This window comes from Sarcophilus harrisii, chromosome 4, assembly GCF_902635505.1.
Source record: "Sarcophilus harrisii chromosome 4, mSarHar1.11, whole genome shotgun sequence".
NCBI classification, from domain to species: Eukaryota; Metazoa; Chordata; class Mammalia; order Dasyuromorphia; family Dasyuridae; genus Sarcophilus; species Sarcophilus harrisii.
Window position 1 is genome coordinate 271,127,463 of NC_045429.1, and position 19,260 is coordinate 271,146,722.

The 19,260-nt window shown below is 43.7% G+C and overlaps 1 pseudogene; it reads right to left on the bottom strand.

Annotated features, from left to right (window-relative positions):
- Nucleotides 1–8,209: 8,209 nt before the first annotated feature.
- LOC100920224 lies at nucleotides 8,210–18,894 on the bottom strand (annotated as a pseudogene).
- Nucleotides 18,895–19,260: the final 366 nt, after the last annotated feature.

Below are 19,260 nucleotides of genomic sequence, written 5' to 3' on the forward strand. Positions count from 1 at the left end.
TTCATTGCTAAGTTCATGTGAACTTTGGTGTTCCTAGGGAACAAGCTTTGCTTGTTCTCCCTCACAGATGAGATTGGAAGGATCTTAATGAAGCTGGGGTAACTGGCCCCCAACCTCAGACATTACGGAATGGGAATGATGGGGAGGGGAGATTCATCCATCTGTCCTTAGGAGGCAACCCAGAAGCTGGTACTGTGCTGAAGAGACCCAAAGAGACAATCCAGAAGGCCATTTTTTTATGTCTTCACCAATGCATGTTAATGGACTGGAAAAAAACATGCCCAGCCCTGACCTCACCAAGCCCTTTGTCACTTCCCCATCTCTAACCCAGCCAGGGCTCGTTTCCTGTTGCTTCCCACAGAGGTTCCCTGATCCCCAATCCACTAGTTCCAGTTCTGTTCTCCAGCTGATGGTCTTAGGATCTATAGCAAGGAGCTCTCTCATCACACACCAGGAGGTGAGGGATCCCTGTCCTGGGGAGGGGGCCTTCTGGGCTGTAACAGAAGAATATTCCACCAGAGTTATCTGGCTGGGAGAAAGGGTCTGATGAAAAATTATGAAGTCTGGGTAAGGTCCCTGTTGACCTCAGGTTCATCCAGAATCAGGATCAGCAAAAGTCCTTGGTCTTTAGAGGGAGAAGTAAAGGAGATGGACGAAACTCCATGAGGCTTGCCACCAACCTCCTCTCTCCTCCTCATTTTCCTCCAAAGTGACTCTGGCTTGTCTTACTCCAGCCCCTAATCTCCTCTACAATTCTCTGTATACACCAAAAGATCGAGCCAGCACAGAATAGTGAAAGGGACATTTTCCATGCATATGCTAATTAGCCTTATGTGCTCTGTAGTCTGATTCCAGTGCACCTATTTAGAGTTTCAGCCCTTTACATCTTCTGCTTTCTTTTGTTTTAGAACACATGTGGTCACTCCATCCCTGACTTCTCAGGGAGGTGAGAACCTCAAAAAGGAGGTAATCATGCCCTCCCTGACTTTTCAGGATGGGAGGTGAAAGCACCAAAGGGAAGTGGGGACTGCTAATGGCTTTCTGGGCTAAAGAGTCTTACTAGAAACAGGTATGCACAAACCCATCAGCATGGGAGGTATTACACAAGCACATAGCAATAAAGTACAGGCTATTAGTGGTGACTCTCCCCACAGTCAGTGCAGGCCAATGTGGTATAACAAACATGAATTGTACATGCAAGTAGTCATATAACAAACAATATGAATCAACATGGTGTTGTAAAAGATTTCCAGAAGTCCTAGAAGGAGGGTATGTAAACAACAGTCACACATACGCCTCCTTCAGCAGCCAAGAGATAGACCAAAACCAATCTATTGTCCATTGTTTCATGTGTCAGAGAATCCAATGATTCCTGAGGGTCTTCAAGTCCTGCAGCCTACAGCCCTTTACAACAATCTTTTCATGTCTCAGGGATTCCAATGATTCCTGAGGGTTTTGAAGTACAACAATTTTTGATGTCCATGAGTCAAATGCCATAACTGCCAGGCTCTTTCAGTGATGGGCACAGTCAGCAATGGAACCACCCGATGTTTCTTGGGTCTTCTCCTGCATTTCAAGGGTCTGTTCCATCTCTCTCCAATGGACAAGGCAATTATGCCTCATTGGCACCCATCTGATTCCTTCTCCATCTGTGGAGATACAAGCAAACCCTCTCCCCCAAGCAGTTAACCTATCTGGTCCCTTCCATTCACCACTTTCTGGGTCTCTCCACATCACCTGGCGATTATCTAAAGATAGTAGAGCTGCTCGCACTGGACACTGCCCTTCCAGTGGGTTATAAAACCTTATGCTGGAGCCAGTGCATCTTTATCAAAAATCAAGAAGTTAATAGTATGAAAAGCTAGATTTAAAAGTTCTCTAGGGTTACGTGTGGATCCCCCTTTCTTTTGTTTTTGTAGGAGTGTCTTAATGTCTCTGTTTCTCCTCTCTACCATTGCCTGTTCTTGAGGATTAAAGGGTATGCCAGTGGTATGTAAAATCTTATACTGTGCACAAAAGTGTGCAAACTGTTTAGAAGTCTATGCAGGCCCATTATCTGTTTTTATTGCTTGTGGCACACCCATGATTGCAAATGCTTGTATAAGGAATTCAGTGACCACTAAGGCTGTCTCTTTTGCTCCTGAATCCTGAAAAGGTATCTCCCATAACATGGATAAAAGACAGACGACCAAAAGATTTATAATGAGTCACATCCATTTGCCAAATTTCATTGGGTCTCAAACCACAAGGGTTCTTCCCTGGAGGGAGTGTAAGGAGCGTGGAAAGAAAGGCAAATTGTACAGGCTTTTACTATGCTCCTAGCTTCCTCTCTTGTTATTCCAAATTGTAAATGTAAAGCTCTAGCAGCCTGATGATAGATTCCTGGGCTTCTTGAAATAAAGGAGTATTGACCAACATAGTTAGAAGGTGAATAAGAAATGCATTCTTATTAGTAAGTTCATTTCAAACCAGTTCAAGAATGTGACTCTCTCCATGGGAACTTAGCCTTTCTTTAACCCTATGAGACCAGGAATATGCCACGTATGTTTGGCTTCACCTCTACAATCCCAGGAACTAGCCACTCCTTGGGACACAATGGATGCCAGTAAGGGTTGGTCCCCTCCCTGACATTTACATTTATCAAGTCATATCTTGGAAGCCCATCTGGCATTTCCTTCTCCTATACCTAACTTTCTATATGTAAGCACGTTGGCTCTGTGCCTTCTTTGTTTTCAAGCACTTAAATTCAGTCTAGTTTTAATTGTATTTAGAACCTCACCCACGGCGATAATCTTTCTGCCTGGGACCTCTCCCCATTCGGGACTCAAAGGCTGTTCATTCGAGGTTCTCCAGCTTTTGCAACTTACAAGTTGCAATTTAGAGATTTAGAGACAGTGCTCCTCTGGACTGGTGATGTTTTCTCTCTCTTCTATTTTAATCGTAGTTCTCCTTATTCTTTGTCTTTTATGTATTATTTACTGCATTGATTGTTATTGTAGGCAATCCATTCCGTGTATTGTGTAATTAAATTTTTACTTTCACTTTAATTGAGTCAGAGAGTATCATTTATAGGAGCAAATCTGATCCTTTCCTTAATTAACATAACAGAAATTGGTGTAGTCGGCAGGATTCGCTATATACAATGCCTCTCTTTAAAAGAAATACTAATCCCTCTCCTCCTTCCCCTTCCCCCTTCCCCTGCCCCGCACCAGTTGAAGTTCCAGGTTGGGAGAACACGCCCTTTTCTTCCTTAGTGAAGATCTTGATACGGAACTCGGGAGTGTGTGAAAACTGGAGTAGTTGAGTGAGAAATGGCGAATGTTTAATTAACATTCCAATAGAGAAAGGGAAGGAAATGAATGGTATCTGCCAGAGAAGATGGTCTTTGTTAACAGCATATAGGACGATTTGTCAAGAGTTAGATAGAAAAGAGGAGGAGAGAGTTCATGGGAAAAGTAATGTCTGAATTGCAGGGATGGATGTTAAATTCACACTGCCAAAATTTCATTTTGGAAGATCAAGCTCATAATTACCAGGGCATTGCTGAAAAAACGGCTGTCCAAGTAGCTCAATATAAGTATAGGAACAGGAGAGGGAAAGTTAATAAAAAGAAAGTGCATGCTGTAATTGCCTCTGCAAAAATGGATTGGGATCCTGACAAATGGGATGGAGATATATGGGATGAGGATGATGAAAGTGGGAAAGAAATAATAGAAGATGAAGGTTCTCAGATGGAGGAAGAGGCTAGACCCATCATTAGAAGAAGGGCTGAAAGAGAAGGCAATAATCAACCAAAAGTCACTGAGATTACTGAGGATTTTTAGCAGAGGGAAGTTACTGATTTACTTAGCAGGTTTTCTCAGAGAACAGGGGAACCAGCTATCTCATGGCTGGTTAGATTAAGTGATGGAGGAGCTGGTGGAGTCTGGCTAGATCCTCAGGATTGTTTAAAATTCATCAGTTTAACTTCAAATCCTTTTGTACAACAGGCCATTAGAGATCATAGTCAAATTGGGCTTAATCAGAATGATAGTAATACCACTCTTTTAGAACTAATTGCTCTGGGTTTGAGAAATCAGTATCCTGACTCCTCCATGTGGCCTAATGCTGCTTGCCCCTGGTATACTTTGAGAGAGGCAATTCAAAGACTGAAAGAGGAAGTCATGAAAACTGCAGTCTTAGTGGGAGATGCTGATTCATAAACTGACACCCCAGTGTCATAGAGCTCCTATTGTAAAATCAGCTCCTCCTGCCTACAAACATCTAATCTTGACTCTCCTAGTGGCAGCCAAGGGGGAATCTCTGGGACAAGTGATTGATAAGTTATCTCAATTGGGAGATCTGGGAGAATTTAAAGATGTAGGCAAATCTGCTGCTAGAGAATGGAATAAACTGAAGACTGGGTTTAATTCTAACAATAGAATGTCTAGAAAGGAAATGTTTACTGCTCTTTTAAAGGCAGGAGTAAAAAGAGAAGAGATAGATGGGATTACTACCTCTGATATGTATCAGCTATATAAAAAGAAGGTGGGAAATAAAGGATAAATATCTGCTTTGAATGTAACTTCCACTGAACCACCCACCTCCCTTTATCCTTCTCTAGATCATCTAAAAGGGGAATAAGATAAAGGTCAAGCCTTACTGTCCATGCCTTACATACTGATCATAGACCCCATGTGCCTTTAGTAATATTTTGGAAAAATGGATCTACTACTAAAACCCATGCTTTGGTGGACACGGGGGTGGAGGCCACATTGATTTATGGGAATCCTACTAAATTTAGAAATGGAATTCCAATAACTATTTGGGGGCTGGGGGGGACACGAAGTTAGGGCTAGACAAGTGTCTTTGAATATGAAGATAGGAACATTCCCTAAAAAAGAAGTAATTGTACCCATTCCTGAGCATATAATAGGAATTGATATATTAAAAGGGATGACCTTACATTTACCTGATGAACAATATCAATTTGCTATAAGGACTTTTCAAATAGCTGTAGTGGTTGGAAAATTATTAATGCCTCCAGTCTCTGTCCCTGTTCCCTCAATAATTGTTAGTCAAAAGCAATACAGAATACCAGGAGGGACAGAAGAAATTACTCAAAACTATAAAGGAATATGTGCAGGCTGGAGTGTTAATTCCTACAACTACTGCCTGGAATAATCCAGTTTGGCCTGTAAGAAAATCTGAGGGATCCTGGAGGATGACAATAGATTATAGACAATTAAATAAAGTCACCCCTCCCTTATATGCAGCTGTCCCAGATACAATTACTCTAATAGAAGCTGTGCAGTCATATTCTGGTTCTTGGTATGCAGTAATAGACTTAGCTAATGCATTTTTTACTATCCCTATAGAACCTAATCAGTGGGACCAATTTGTATTTACCTGGCAGGGCAGACAGTATACCTTTACTACCCTTCCCCAAGGTTATTTACATAGTCCCACTATTTGTCATCAGATAGAGGCTGAACACTTAGATGAACTTAATTGTTCTGATGTGAAATTAACCCATCACATTGATGATATTATGATACAAGCCACTACTGCTCAGAGTGCTGAACAATGACTAGTGTAGCTTATAGAACATATGAAATGGAAAGGATGGGAAATTAATCCTGATAAAATACAAGGACTGATTCTTTTTGTACAGCAAAATAATGGTTTGGTCATGTATACTTATTATGTATCTAATTTATATTTTAATATATTTAACATCTACTGGTCATCCTGACATCTGAGGGAGGCGGTAGGTGGAAGGAGGGGAAAAATTGGAATAAGAGGTTTGGCAATTGTCAGTGCTGTAAAGTTACCCATATATATAACCTGTAAATAAAAGGCTATTAAAATAAAATAAAATAAAATACAAGGACCTGCCCAGAGTGTAAAGTTTTTAGGGATAATTTGGAATAAAGGCCACAGAGAAATATTACCAAAGGCCAGACAGAAAATATTGGACTTTTCTCCTCCCCGGGATAAGAAAGAAGCACAAAAATTTATAGGCTTATTTGGATTCTGGAGGAATCATATTCCCCATTTAGGCCAGATCTTGCAACCTTTGTATAAGGTCACCAGAAAGAAATATGAATTTGAGTGGGGAGACAAGGAGATACAGGCCTTTGAGGAAGCTAAAGCTGCTATCCAGACTGCCTTAGATTTATGGCCTGTAAAGGAGGGGCCTGTAGAATTACAAGTATCTGTTTTAAATGGATATGCAGACTGGAGTTTGTGGCAAAAACAGCAGGGGAAGAATGTTCCCCTAGGGTTCTGGTCCCGAAAATTGCCCCCTGCAGGACAAAATTATACTCCTTTTGAACAACAATTATTAGCAGCATATTGGACATTGGTGGAAACTGAGCATTTAACTTTAAATCATGAAGTAATTTTAAGGCCAGCTATACCCATAATGAGCTGGATTTTGGAGACACCTGCTTCCCACAAAATTGGACATGCTCAAGAATCTTCTATAATTAAATGGAAGTGGTATTTACAAAATAGAGTAAAAACTGGGAGGCAGGGAGTGTCTGCTCCGCATGAGAAGATTTTAGAATTCCCAAACCAGCAGGAATGTGTGGAAACACCCAGAATATATGAGCAGTCCTCAGTATCTTGGAATCAAGATTACGATTCCTTAACCAGAGAGCAAAGAGACCATGCCTGGTTACTGACGGTTCAGCCAAGTACATAGGCTTAAAAAGATATTGGAAAGCAATAGCATATAATCCAGTATAAAATACTGTTCTGGAGGCTACAGGAGAAGGCCAAAGTAGCCAGTGGGCTGAACTAATGGCTGCTTATCAAGCAATACAGAGTGGAAAAGGAAATCAGTGTCATTTGTTTACTGGCTCATGGGCAGTGGCCAATGGACTAGCTGGATGCCCATGTGGAAAGAACATGATTGGAAAATAAGAGATAAGGAGGTCTGGGGCAAGAAATTGTGGTTACAAATATGGGATTGGTGTCAAAATACTAATGTGTCTGTGTTTCATGTAGAGCTCATGTAAAGATGGATACCGTGGAATGTGAGTATAACTCACGAGCAGATGAACTATCCAAAATACAAGGAAAGGCACTGCAAGTGATTCCCACTAAGGATGATGACCTAATGTTAGGAAAATGGATCCACACTGCTGCAGGACATCTTGGTGCACTTGCTTCTTACAGGTGGGCATTAGATAGGGGAATCAATATTCCTCTTGACTTATTTAAACAAATATCTCAAGAGTGTTCCCAGTGTCAGCTCTTTAGTCAGTGCCCTTTACCCAGGAAGGTGACTGGGGAACTGGCTCGGGGTACACTACCTGCTCAAATCTGGCAAATTGATTATATAGGCCCATTGCCTATGAATCAAGGGTACCAATATGCCTGTACTTGTGTGGATACCTACTCTGGGATACTTATTGCTTGTCCATATAAGAAAGCTACACAAAAGAACACCTGTAAAACTTTAGACATTGTTTCATTATATTATGGCACCCCCATGCAAATCCAGAGTGATAATGGCACTCATTTTAAAGGGAAAAAAATTGAACTATATTGTAATTATAATATTGAATGGATTTATCCTATTCCTTATTATCCTCAAGCAGCAGGACTTATAGAAAGAATGAATGGATTATTGAAGGAAAAATTAAAGAAATTAGGTGATAATAGTGATTTGAGAAAATGGAAAGAAAATTTATTTGAAGTTCTAAAACAACTGAATAATAGACCTCTAGCTGATGGAGAAGGTACTCCTCTCTCCAGGATGATGACTCCTAATTTACAAATAGCTCAAGGCCAACAATTATGTCATACTGGCATTGGTATTAAATTACCCTCTGGATATTATGGACAATTATTTTCTAGATCTGGTCTAGCAAGTGCATGTTTTAGGTGGTGTTATTGATAATGATTACAGGGGAGAAATTAAGGTATGTTTACATAATTTGTTGAATATATTACATTTGTTGAGAGCTCCCTCTTTTCCCCTTCTGCTCATCTCACATAATTTGAATGCCTTTCCTTATTCTTTAGTTATCTCATGCGAAGAGGTGGCCCTTCTTATTAATACAAACTCCACTACGTGCACCCTTGATCCTATGCTATCATGTCATCTCAGTCACATATTCCTCCAAAGCAAGTCAATAAGTAGAAGTAGAAGAGTTAGCAGAAATAGAAAATAAGAGATATAAACAAACATCAGAGATAGAATTTATTAGGTAAAAAAAAATAGGGGTAGAAATCATTGATCTCAGACAAAGCTATACATAAAAAAAAAAGTCATCAAGAGAAAAATCTAAATTATGTTTGTCATATTAATAGTTTGAAATGTATGTTTGTATATATGCATATTACATGGCTGTATATGATGAGGGCTGAGGGTACCCGAAGAAGAGGTGAGGTAGGAATGGGTGAGGGTCAGCTGTCCAAGGCGTGAGTTCATGAGTTTGCAGCAAACTAATTTCGCTAAACCCAAAGGCTATGGCAAAAAGCTTTATTGTTAAAGAAAACACCAAGAGGGACTCTCTTGGTGGGCATATCATTCTCAAGAGAGAAGTGATCTGCAAAGGATTTATTTTCTGAAGACACATTTTATGCATGGGTCTAAGAGAATTCTCGAGTGGATGTGAAATCTTGCCTGGAATCTTGACTTCCTTCAAGAAGGCTTATCTTGCTCTAGAGGATGCAAGACCATTTGGGTTTGTAGATCAAAGAAGACATTTTGCTAGTGATTTTACATAATTTTACAGGGCTGACTCAGATCAAGCAGTTTTACTCTCATCATATATACATGTATGTATGTATAAATTTGTACATGTGTCTCTGTATGTATGTATATGTTGACATAAACATATCTGTGCTTAACTGCAATCTGCTTGTGGAACATGAGAATGGAAGGAAAGAGAAAAAAAGAATAAATTTTAAAATGCATAGCAGAGAACAACAACAAAAACCCTTCAAGGAAGCAAAGGTAGACAGCTGTGAAATCAATGTCTTTTATCATATATGCTTTTTTAAAATGGAAATCTATTGTTACATATATTCAGTCCTCCCCAATGTTCTGTTGAGTACATGACAACAGATTTTTGGTTTTTGCTTTTATTTTTCTGCCTCTTTCTACTTTTTGTTGTTGTTGTTGATGTTTTATCTTTAAAGTTTAAAAAAATAAATTCATCAAAAAATAAAATTGGTACCTTCATTTCCTCTCCTCTTAGTCTCCATTTTAATGCTCTACATTCTGGCTTCTGATTTCATTATTTAACTGAAATTGATCTATCCAAAGTTAATGGGGAGTTCTTATTTGTCAAATTTAATGAGAAAGTTTTTCTCAATCACACTCCTCCTTGATCTTTCTATATAGAGTTTCATTCACTTCCAGAGTGAGGAACACCATTTGCAAACTGAAAGTTCTCCTGGCAAAGAAAGGTAAAAACTTTATGGACAAATAATATGTGAAAAGAGTGAGGGAAGGCAGATTACAATATGATCATTTTCAGAGCCTCAGTGATTTGCCACGAGAAACTCATGAGTAAAGGAAAATATAGGTTCTTTTGTCTTATGGGAACACTCCTTAAGTGACTGTTTCAAATATTGGGGTGATTGGGTGTCAACTTTTCTGTCATCAGTCAACAAAAAGTGATCATTACAAGTTTTCATCGTAAGACTCTAACTTAAAGAGTCTGCTGGAAAAATGATAAATCTGAAACACCAAATTATTATTATGCTCATTACACATATATCAATAATTATGAAAATCAAAACAAATTTTTCCACAATAGCAATACTTTGTGGTAGCAAAAAAATGACCTATGTATCCATAAGTGAGAAAGGGCTAAGCAAACTGTGGCATATGAATATAATGGAATTGTGTTGTAATAGGAGAAAGCACAAAAATGAATAATTGAGAGAAACTTGGGAAGACTTGAAAACTTAAATTAACTGATACAAAATATTCTAAGCAGAACTAGGGAAAGAAACATACCCAAGATCACAAAATAGGGTAGGAGGAATGGGGCTAAATGTTAATATAATTAGTTAGCAAGCTTGGCCACAGAGAAAAGAAAACAAACATTTCATGGAAGAAGTGAGAAGACTATGCATATGTATTGCTGCATATACTGTTAGAGATATGTGATCAATGCAATGATTACTGTGGAAGTCTTGAGTTAAAATTTTGTTATGGTTGAAGGCCAGTGAGGGTAGGATACATTAAGCAATTAATATAACATAAACACAAAAACATTCCTAAAACTTTAATTTGTTAAAAATATAAAGGAGAAGCACATGAAAGAGAAGCACAGGCCACAGCAAATCATCAAAGAAAAATGGAGGAGAAGTGAATAGAAGGAAACAGAGAGAAACATCAGCAGAATGAGGGACACCATCATACAGGAATAGCTAAGGATTTCTGGGCAGACACTATGCGGGACATTGGTCTCCATTTAAAGTCAAGAAACATAGAGAAAGACCGGAAGCATGCTGGGTGTTCACCCTCTGCAGGAATTATGGAAGGAAATGGAGGCACCATGTGAGCATGGATGGCAATCTTCACCTCTGGAGGCATTTCTCACTTTGACAGATGCTACTAATCCCAAGGGCTGAAGCTTCCTCCCTCTGCTCCCCCACTTTGTCTCTGTGTCACCAAACACCAGCTGATTCTCAGCCTCCTAATTTGGGGGGAAGGCTCAAGGAACAAAAATGATAAAACCCTGGTACAGAAAGAAAGGAGGTAAAGGGAGTCTCTGAGGCTGTTGGGGAAACTCCCCCAAAGAATCCAGAAGAGTCGAAGGTTCAGCAAAGGAGCTACTCCAGGAAGGGGTCAGGGGGGCAAAACTCCTGGAGATCTGGGAACAAGCAGGAGGCCCCCAAACATGAAAGGGAGGCTGAGAGGGGAGGCAACAGCTCCAGGGGACACAGCCTCGGGGATCAGCTCAGGAGCCCTGCAGAGGACAGAGAACAGTCACATTAGAGTCCCCATGTGCGTCTGAGCCACCAGCAGAACCACTTGTTCCCACTAAAGGCCCCACTGGGCATGACTGTAGCTATAAGAACCTGGCAGAAGGATCTTACCTGCTGGCTGGGAACCCTGATTTCCTGAGAAAGGAAGGAAGACAGACAGAGATAAATGTAAATCTTAGAGTCACAGAAGCAAAGGGAACCAAGGCCCTTAGTACTGTGGGACAGGGGGCTCCTGACATTGCTCAGTCCAGTATCTGACACCTCAAAGGAAGCTTTATCCATCCCTCTACAGCTGTTTAAGTGGAGGAGGAAGGGGCTAAAAGCTGGAATCTGAGATCCCTCTCAAGGGAATATGGAATTCCCTAAAACCCCTGAGCCCTGAGATTTGGCCCCTTCACCAATGACCATAAAGTCCTGGGGAGGAGGAGCAGGAGCCAGAGCCAGAGCCAGAGCCAGACCATCCCTCCCTCCTGACCCGGGGCCAGATTTCTGGCACAATCCAGGATCTTCTCTGCCCTGCAGGAGACCATGGAGGGCAGGGGGCTCAGGGCTTCCCCCAGAGTCTCTCACCTTTCTGACTCCTCTTGTGGACAATGAGGCCGACCCCCAAGAAGATCAGCCCCAGCACGAGGCCCCCGACTCCACTCAGCATCTTACTCTGGGCAGACTCAGACTGGGCTTCTGGGGAGAGGAGACACCAAGGGTCTAACCTTCCCCAGTCCCATATGGGGAACAGAGGGGTCTGAGGGGAGCCTGAGAAGCTAAATCCTGTCTAAGGAAGGCAGGAATGGAGGAGCAAAGGGCCTTTGGGACTCAGGAAGTAAAAGCTCCTCAGGGGACACTGACATCCATCCTTCTCCCCTACCCCAGAGGAAAAGGGTCTCTAGGCTGATCACAAGATCCTGGAGGGAGCTGACCCTGGAGGGAGGTCAGATCTCAGGGCTGGGGCCAGGGGGAGCCTAACAAAGCCCTAGGTGTTCATAGCTCTTAGTTCTGCACTGTCATTGGGGGCTCTGCTGGGGAAAGGGGGGAGGCAGCACCATATGGGGCTTGGATTAGGCCAGAGCAGAACAAAATGGGGCACAGGACACACTGAGGGGATCCCAGAGCTAGTGCCACATCCTGAGCAATGTGAGCACTGGAGGGTGAGGGAGCTCTGTCTCACTCCAGTCCAAGTGGACAGGTCCCTGAAGGCTGGAGTGCTCCACTTGGCAGGTGTAGACATCTCCACGCCGGTGGGTCATCTCCAGCATCACCAGCGTCTGGTAGGTCCAGTCTCCATTGCCTATCAGTCCGTGGACACCACCCCTGCCGTCTCCTCCCGCCCATTCAGGAACCACTGGACCTTGATGTCCCCAGGATAGAAACCGCTGACAGAGCAGACAAGCAAGTTGTGGTGTCCCGGGGGAGCCATCTTGGATGGATACACAGTCACCTTGGGGTGAGCTGGAGAAAAGAGGAAGCTCTTGAGAGAGGAGCCAGAGCAGGGCTTCCTGGTCTGGCCCCCACCTCTGCTCCCTAAGCAGGCTCAGTCTCCCCTTCTCCCAGGACCAGAAATGGCCATCTGGGAAGACATTCAAGCTCCCCTGAAACTAGAAATCTAAGATAACAGGAAGTAGCCCCAGGAGTTTGTGGTACTGAATTAGCTTAGCCCAGGCTCATCAGGGTTCAGTGATGTGGGGAGAGATCTGCAGGCAAGTTTTCTCATCATAAATAGATACTTTGTAATGAATGATTTCCCAAAGCAGATCATAGATAATTAACTAGTTTAAGAAAATTTTCCAGCTCAAATATTAAGAGATGTTACCAATGCACTAAAGAAATTTTGAATCAGGAGCCCTGTGGGGAACATCTAGACCCAGTAGAAACTTGAGCATCCTGACCCAGCGTCCAGGGGCCCTGGAGAAAGACAATGTCAGTGATGAGGCCTCTATTGTGAGAGTCTGAGTTGTCAAAGAAGACTGGGGAAAGGGGAGAGAGGGAGAGAACATGGTGGAGACAGGAGAGAGCAGGGCATGGCCAAGCATTTGCTGAAGTCCATGTTGTGGATTAAAAAAAAGGAGCCATTCTATTTCTGATGTTAAAAGTTCCCTGACCCCTGAGCACTCAGGACTTGGGAGATTTAACTTTGTATCATTCTTGTTCAGTCTTGTCCAACTCTTTCTGACCACATTTGGGGTTTTCTTGGCAGAAGTCTCTTGTACTTTGCATTTCCTCCTCCAGTTCATTTTACAGATGAGGAAACTAAGGCAAACTAGGTGAAGGGATTTGCACAGGTTCATATGGCAAGGAAACTTCCGAGACCAGATCTGGTCTAGGAAGATGATTCTCCCTGACTCCCTGCCTGGCCCTCTATCCCACTGTTTTATCTACATGGATATTAACCATTTTTGCATTGTATAAATGGGAGTCATTTATTGGAGAAGGGCTTTTGGCTTGTTCTCAATGCAATTTATCTGAATTTGAATCGGAAGAAGTAAAAACATCAGAGGAAAAGGAACTCAGGGACATAAAATCCCTGATGGTAGAACAGGTTTCTTCCCCCTTCCCTCTGTCCCTCTTCTCAGTTTCCCCTTAGTCTTCTCCTCTTCCTCCTCCTCTCTCTTCCCTTCCCTTGCCCTCCTCATTCTTTCCAGTTTTTCTGCTCCTAATTCTTCCCCTGTGCCTTTCTTCTCTTTCTCACTTTCCCATCTCTTCTCCCCCTCCCTCCATCCCTGCTTCCCCCTTGTCTCTGTCGATTTAGGGGTCTCTTTCCCTGACCTGCTCTTCTGAGCTCCCATCTTCTCACCACCCCACGTGCCCCCTCCCATCTCTAACTCTTCCCTCTCTTCCCTCCCAGCTCTGCCCCTTCCCCAGGATGCCCGCCCCTTCCCCGCTCACTCCTCTCTCTCTTTGGGTGGAGCCCCTCCCAGGCGCACACTCACCGTGCATATGCATTGACAAGGAGTTATAGGACTTGTAGTTGTATATGCACACAGTGTCCACCTCCGCCCGCACGTTCTCCAGGATCTCCTTCTGGCTGTTCCAATACTCTGCACTGCACCGCCCCAGCTCCGTCACCGCCACAAACTTCCCCAAGTCGCTGTCGAAGCGCGCGTACTCCTGCCGGTTGTAGATGGCTCTGTGCACATGCCGCACGTGCTCCGTCCCGTTCTCGAAGTAACACTCTGCTTTAAACTGCAAGGTGAAGTGCTCTGGGGGGACATCCGGGGTAGGTCAGCCCTGACCAATCTCCTTCCTCCCAAGACTGCAGCCTGGTCCTATAACACTAGACCCTGAACTTCAGCCATCTACCCTTCCTGCACATGCTCAGCCTTCTTCCTCCCCCACCTCTCCCACCCCATCCCGCCCTCCCTCCCAGGTCCAGAGACTGCTTAGCGTCTTTTCCGAAGTCACATTGCAAACCGGGAATTTGCTCCCAGAGCAAAACTGTCTGGGGCATCACGGCTTCCTCTCAGCCACCCCAGTCTGGGGCCAACCCTCCCGGGGAGTTTACCCAGCAACCACCCGAGTCCTCCCTCTGATCTTCATCCCCCTCCCCAGCCCCTCTGTAGAGATCCTGGCCGGTGACAGACCCCCTCCAGCTGCCGGATTCCTGGGGCTCCCTGCCCTCCCTCCCCCAGAATCTCATCCCTTTTAGCCCCGATGCTGAGAGGGCCCCAGCCCCTGCTGTGATGGGACGTCTCCGCGCCCATTGTGGGACCGAGGGACCGGGCTCCCTCCCGCGCGTCCCCTCCCAGACATGGCTTAAGTCCTCCTAGAATGTAAACTTCCCAAGGGCAGTAAATGATCCTTTTCATGTGCAAGGCTAACCTTCAGTATAGGGCCTGCCGCATAGTAGGCACTTAGTAACGATTACTGATTCATATCATCCACCCCACAAATAACAAAGTAGATGTTAAAAAGTATAAGTCTGACCACTTAACTTCCCTTCTCAAGAAGCTGCAGTGGCTCCCTATGGATCTTGAAAGAATTTCAAAAACCCAACCTTGACATCCAGAGCCCTCCCAGTCTGACTCTAGCCTATCTCTCCAGCATCTCCTGTTATTCCCTCTCATGCACAATTTACCTGTCAGCAAACTAGCCCATTTGCTGCTCCCCAGACTCAGCATCTCATTCCCAACTCCACCCGTGTGTACGGCCTCTATACCAGCCATTACCTCTGCCCCTCACCTCCACCTCATGGCTTCCTACAAATTTAACATTGTTTCCCTCTCTGGGTAGGGCTGTACTTCCCCAAGAGAGTCAGCCCTTCAGCGAGCATTTATCAAGTGCTGCCTGTGTGCTATCAGGTTAGGGCCCAAATATAAAATATGGAACATTGCCAGCTCTGCATGCAAATGGAGTGACAAGTGTACATAACAGTACAGACAGCATGAATACAGATGGTAGAAGAGAAAGGGGAGACACTGGCATCTGGGGGATCAGGAAAGTCTGCCCCCAGAAAATACAGCTTGGTCTGGGGATCCCTGAGAGAAAGATAAGGAGGGAGAATGTGCTAGGAATGGGGAGTGCCTGGGACAAAAGAGATGGGAGATGAGTGCGGTGTGTGAGGAAAGGGCCATCTTGTATAGATCACAGAGTGCAACAAAAGGGGAATTATTATATAATGTAGGGTTGTGAAGAAATAAATAGAAAATACTAATTGATCACAGAAGCAATAGGGAGCCACTGCAATTTATAAAGAGAGGAATGACTTAGATTTGCTCTTAAGGAAAAAGTGAACAGAAACCAGACAAAGAGAATGATTAGGAAGCTAATATTATGAGTGACAGGATATAAGCATCTGCTCTTATGGTGGCCATCTGACCAGAAAGGATTGTATGTAAGAGGAAACTGATATTAGTTCAGCAAGGGTTGAATTGTGGGAATTGAGTGACCCACACTGGCTCTACCTTGTGACTCACTTCTGGAGTTAGCTCAGTTCCCTTTCTATTCTGTAGAGGTCCAGGAGGTAAGACTACTGTAAGACTCAAAACTTGGAATGCTTTTCAATATGATAAATTAATAATCTAGCGACTCAAGCAAAATGCAAACACTACTCTTTGGATTAAAAACTAAACCTTTGAATTTAGGATAGGACAGAATGTCCACAAGGAGATTAAATGTATTTGGGAGAAAGATACCTGAGATAATGGTATAATAAACTTTACTCTGATGCATATCTCAACTATTTACATCTCTGTCTAAGTAGCCAAGATCTGGGGCTTAAGGGCTTTAATAATTTATATCATAGTAGATTTTGTTAAGCTCTAGGAATTTTAAAAGTGTACTTTGTATCAAACCTATGATAGAAGAGTCCATAAACAGGACTTCTCCACCTGGCCCTGGTATGTTGTCACATCCTTCATCTCACAACAGGAGCTGGACTCCAACATATTCAATGATAGGTAGGGTCCAGTTTTTCTCTCATGAGAAAATTGTATTCCATTGTGGGAACTGTTAGAAAACCTTATTTCATTGTTTGCACGATGGCTCTTTTCCTGCTGTCTAGAGACCCTTAACTAAGGCCCTGGGTTCTGCTGACCAGAAACAGAATAGATCCAGAAACTGAAACTCTGGATTTTTCTCAGACTTATGCATCCCAAGCAAACCATATGTGTCTTATCTGAAAACTGGCCCTATCTTAATCAATCGGTTATTGTTTCTACGTTCCTTTGATTGTTCACAGGCACTTAGAGGGGGAGAGTGACTCTTCTTCTGGTTTAAGGGAACTGCACTTGTTTGCTTTCCCCTTCCCAACTTGGAAAGGAACCAAGTTCTTATTGATCTTATTGATCAGAATACGTGAAGGTCTAGTAGGGTACAACCATTCTACAATACAGTTGTTTTCATTTTGTCATCCTCAGGGACTTTTTATCTTTCTTTGTATCCCCAAAGTTAACACAGTGATGGGCATATAGTAAGTGCTTAATAAAAGATTGACTTAACTTCTGCCAGGGAGCCTACTTAAATAGGTGTAGTTCATATGGCTGTCCACATGGTGGCAGAACTTGTTCAGTATCCCTGGCTGATACTAGGGGGCTCTGGACTTGTCATCTGGGTTAAGCTGCCATCACCCTGCTAGAACTGGGAGGTCCCACTGCCCTTGGCTTTCCATATCTCAGGCCCTTACAAACTATCTCCAGAAGGCCCCTTTTCCCTTGCCTAGCCCTGGACAATGGGTGTTACACTGGGCATCCTCTTCCCCAGAAGAGTGCAGGTGACAAAGTTCAAAGGGTGTTCAGGTTCCTGGAGAAAGCTCTAGAGCAGGTCAGGATCCAGAAAGGCCATGATTGTCCCTTCCAGATTCCAGGCCAGGCTGTGGGGACATAATATGGACAGTGCCAGAGGGCTCTTATCTGCCCCAATGTAATATTTATATTATCTGGAGGAAGATTGTGTCACATCCCAGAAGGCTCTTATCTGCTCTTCTGCAATATTTATATTATCTGGAGGATTGTGTCCCACCCCAAAGACTCCCTCACTGCCCAGGATCTCACCCCGCTGTGTCATGGCAGAGGCCTCTGGATCCAGACTGGGGCTTCTGGGAGAGCAGCAACAGCGTGGAGAGCTGAGATGGCCCTGAGGGATTGGGATCTGACCCGGGGGAGTGGGGGATTGGGGAACATGGTGCTTTTTTTTTTTTTTTTTTTCAGTGCATTAGCAAGGGATCATGGAGACAGGAGATAAGCCAGTCTAGGTCAGACCCCTTGGTCTCTTCAGCCCAGCCCTTTAATCCTCCCCAAAGTAATAGATGGAAAGACCTTCCTCTTACTCCTCCATGATGTTATCCATGAAAACCAGGAGTGATCCCAAATACTCCATCCTCCTTATGGCCCTGGAATTATACCTGAGAAATTAATCCAGGAAAGTCTACTCTTCCTCCTCAGTAACAGTCAAATCGAAACCTTTCCAGCATATCAGGCAGACTCTGTGAAGGAATACAGCAGGATAGGAAAACTGAGATAGGAGTAGCAGACCTTGGCAGTGCTGACCATGTCACCCACCCCTAATTAAAAATTTCCAGTGACTCCCTCTCACCTACTGGATCAAATACAAAATCTCTGCTTGACCTTCTAGGCCCTTCCCAACCTTCCCCCTCCTACCTTTTCATCTTTCTTAAACTCTACATTCCCAACGCTAACCCCACTCCCAACTCTGCTATCCAAGTCTCTGACCTTCTTGCTCTTCCTCCCTTCAATTTCTCCTCTTCCCACTCTGGGCCCTCTCTGGCTCTCCCCTGCTCAGAACTCTCTTCCTCCCCACGACTGCCTTTAATTTCCCAGGGGAACTTCAAGTATCTGTTCAAATCTTCTGCTCCTTTCCTGATCCTCTTTGTTATTAGTACCTTCCCTCTGGTGACTATGTCCCATTTGTCCTGTAGATAACTTATCTCTAGAGTCATTTGCATGTTGTCTTCCCTATTAAACTGAACTCTTTGAGAGCAGGGATTGAACTTTGCCCTTCTTTCTGTCCTTAGCTGTAGCCCAGTCCCTGACAGATAGTAGGTGACTGATATTACTGATAAATTAACTAGAGCCCTCAGTTCTTGGAGGGGGGCTGCATCAAGTCCTAGAACCCTGGGAAAAGGGGGAAAGAAAGAAAGGGCCAAAGGAAGAGTTAGTGGGGAGGGGAGCCTGAAAATCAGTTTCCCCTACTGCCCATCTACCTGAGGACCATCCTGTCCCAAGTGCTTCCTTTGGTCTGGGCCTAGAGAGAAGGATGCTCCTTCAGCCCCACCTGAGATTTCGGAGGAGCTGCTGCTCTTTACTTACCTGGGCTGTGTCTGCCTGCAGCCACCTGGGGATTCAGCACCAATAGGGTCACAGCCAGAACTTCTATTCAGGCTTCCTTGGGGAGCAAGACACACCCCATCCTGGAGACAAGATAAGGGTGAGGGACTCAGAGAGATGTAACAGTCAGGGTGACTCCCTGCATGGGAACTACCCCCCACATCTCCCAGACTAATTATTTAAAGACTCTATCTGCCCCAGGGTTGGATCAGAGGTGAGAGAACCAATTAGCATTAAGGATGACCTGCATCATCAGTTCTTATGTAGAAGTTCCTTTTTCAGGGTATATTCTAGTACTTAAATATTTTTCCATTAATGGAAAAAAATAGGTCACAGAAATCAAAGACTGTCCCTAAAGGAGGGACCCCAGAGGAAATGTCTTGCCTATTACAAAATGTCAGGGCACTGAAACTGAGATGACTGCTGTAGGGATCCCATAAAACTGAAGAAGGGCAAATATTTCCATATTTTTAAAAAGGAAAGATGGACAATTCTGTCTTCTAGGATTCAATGAATTTTGCTTTTAGCTCTCAGAAACATTTTA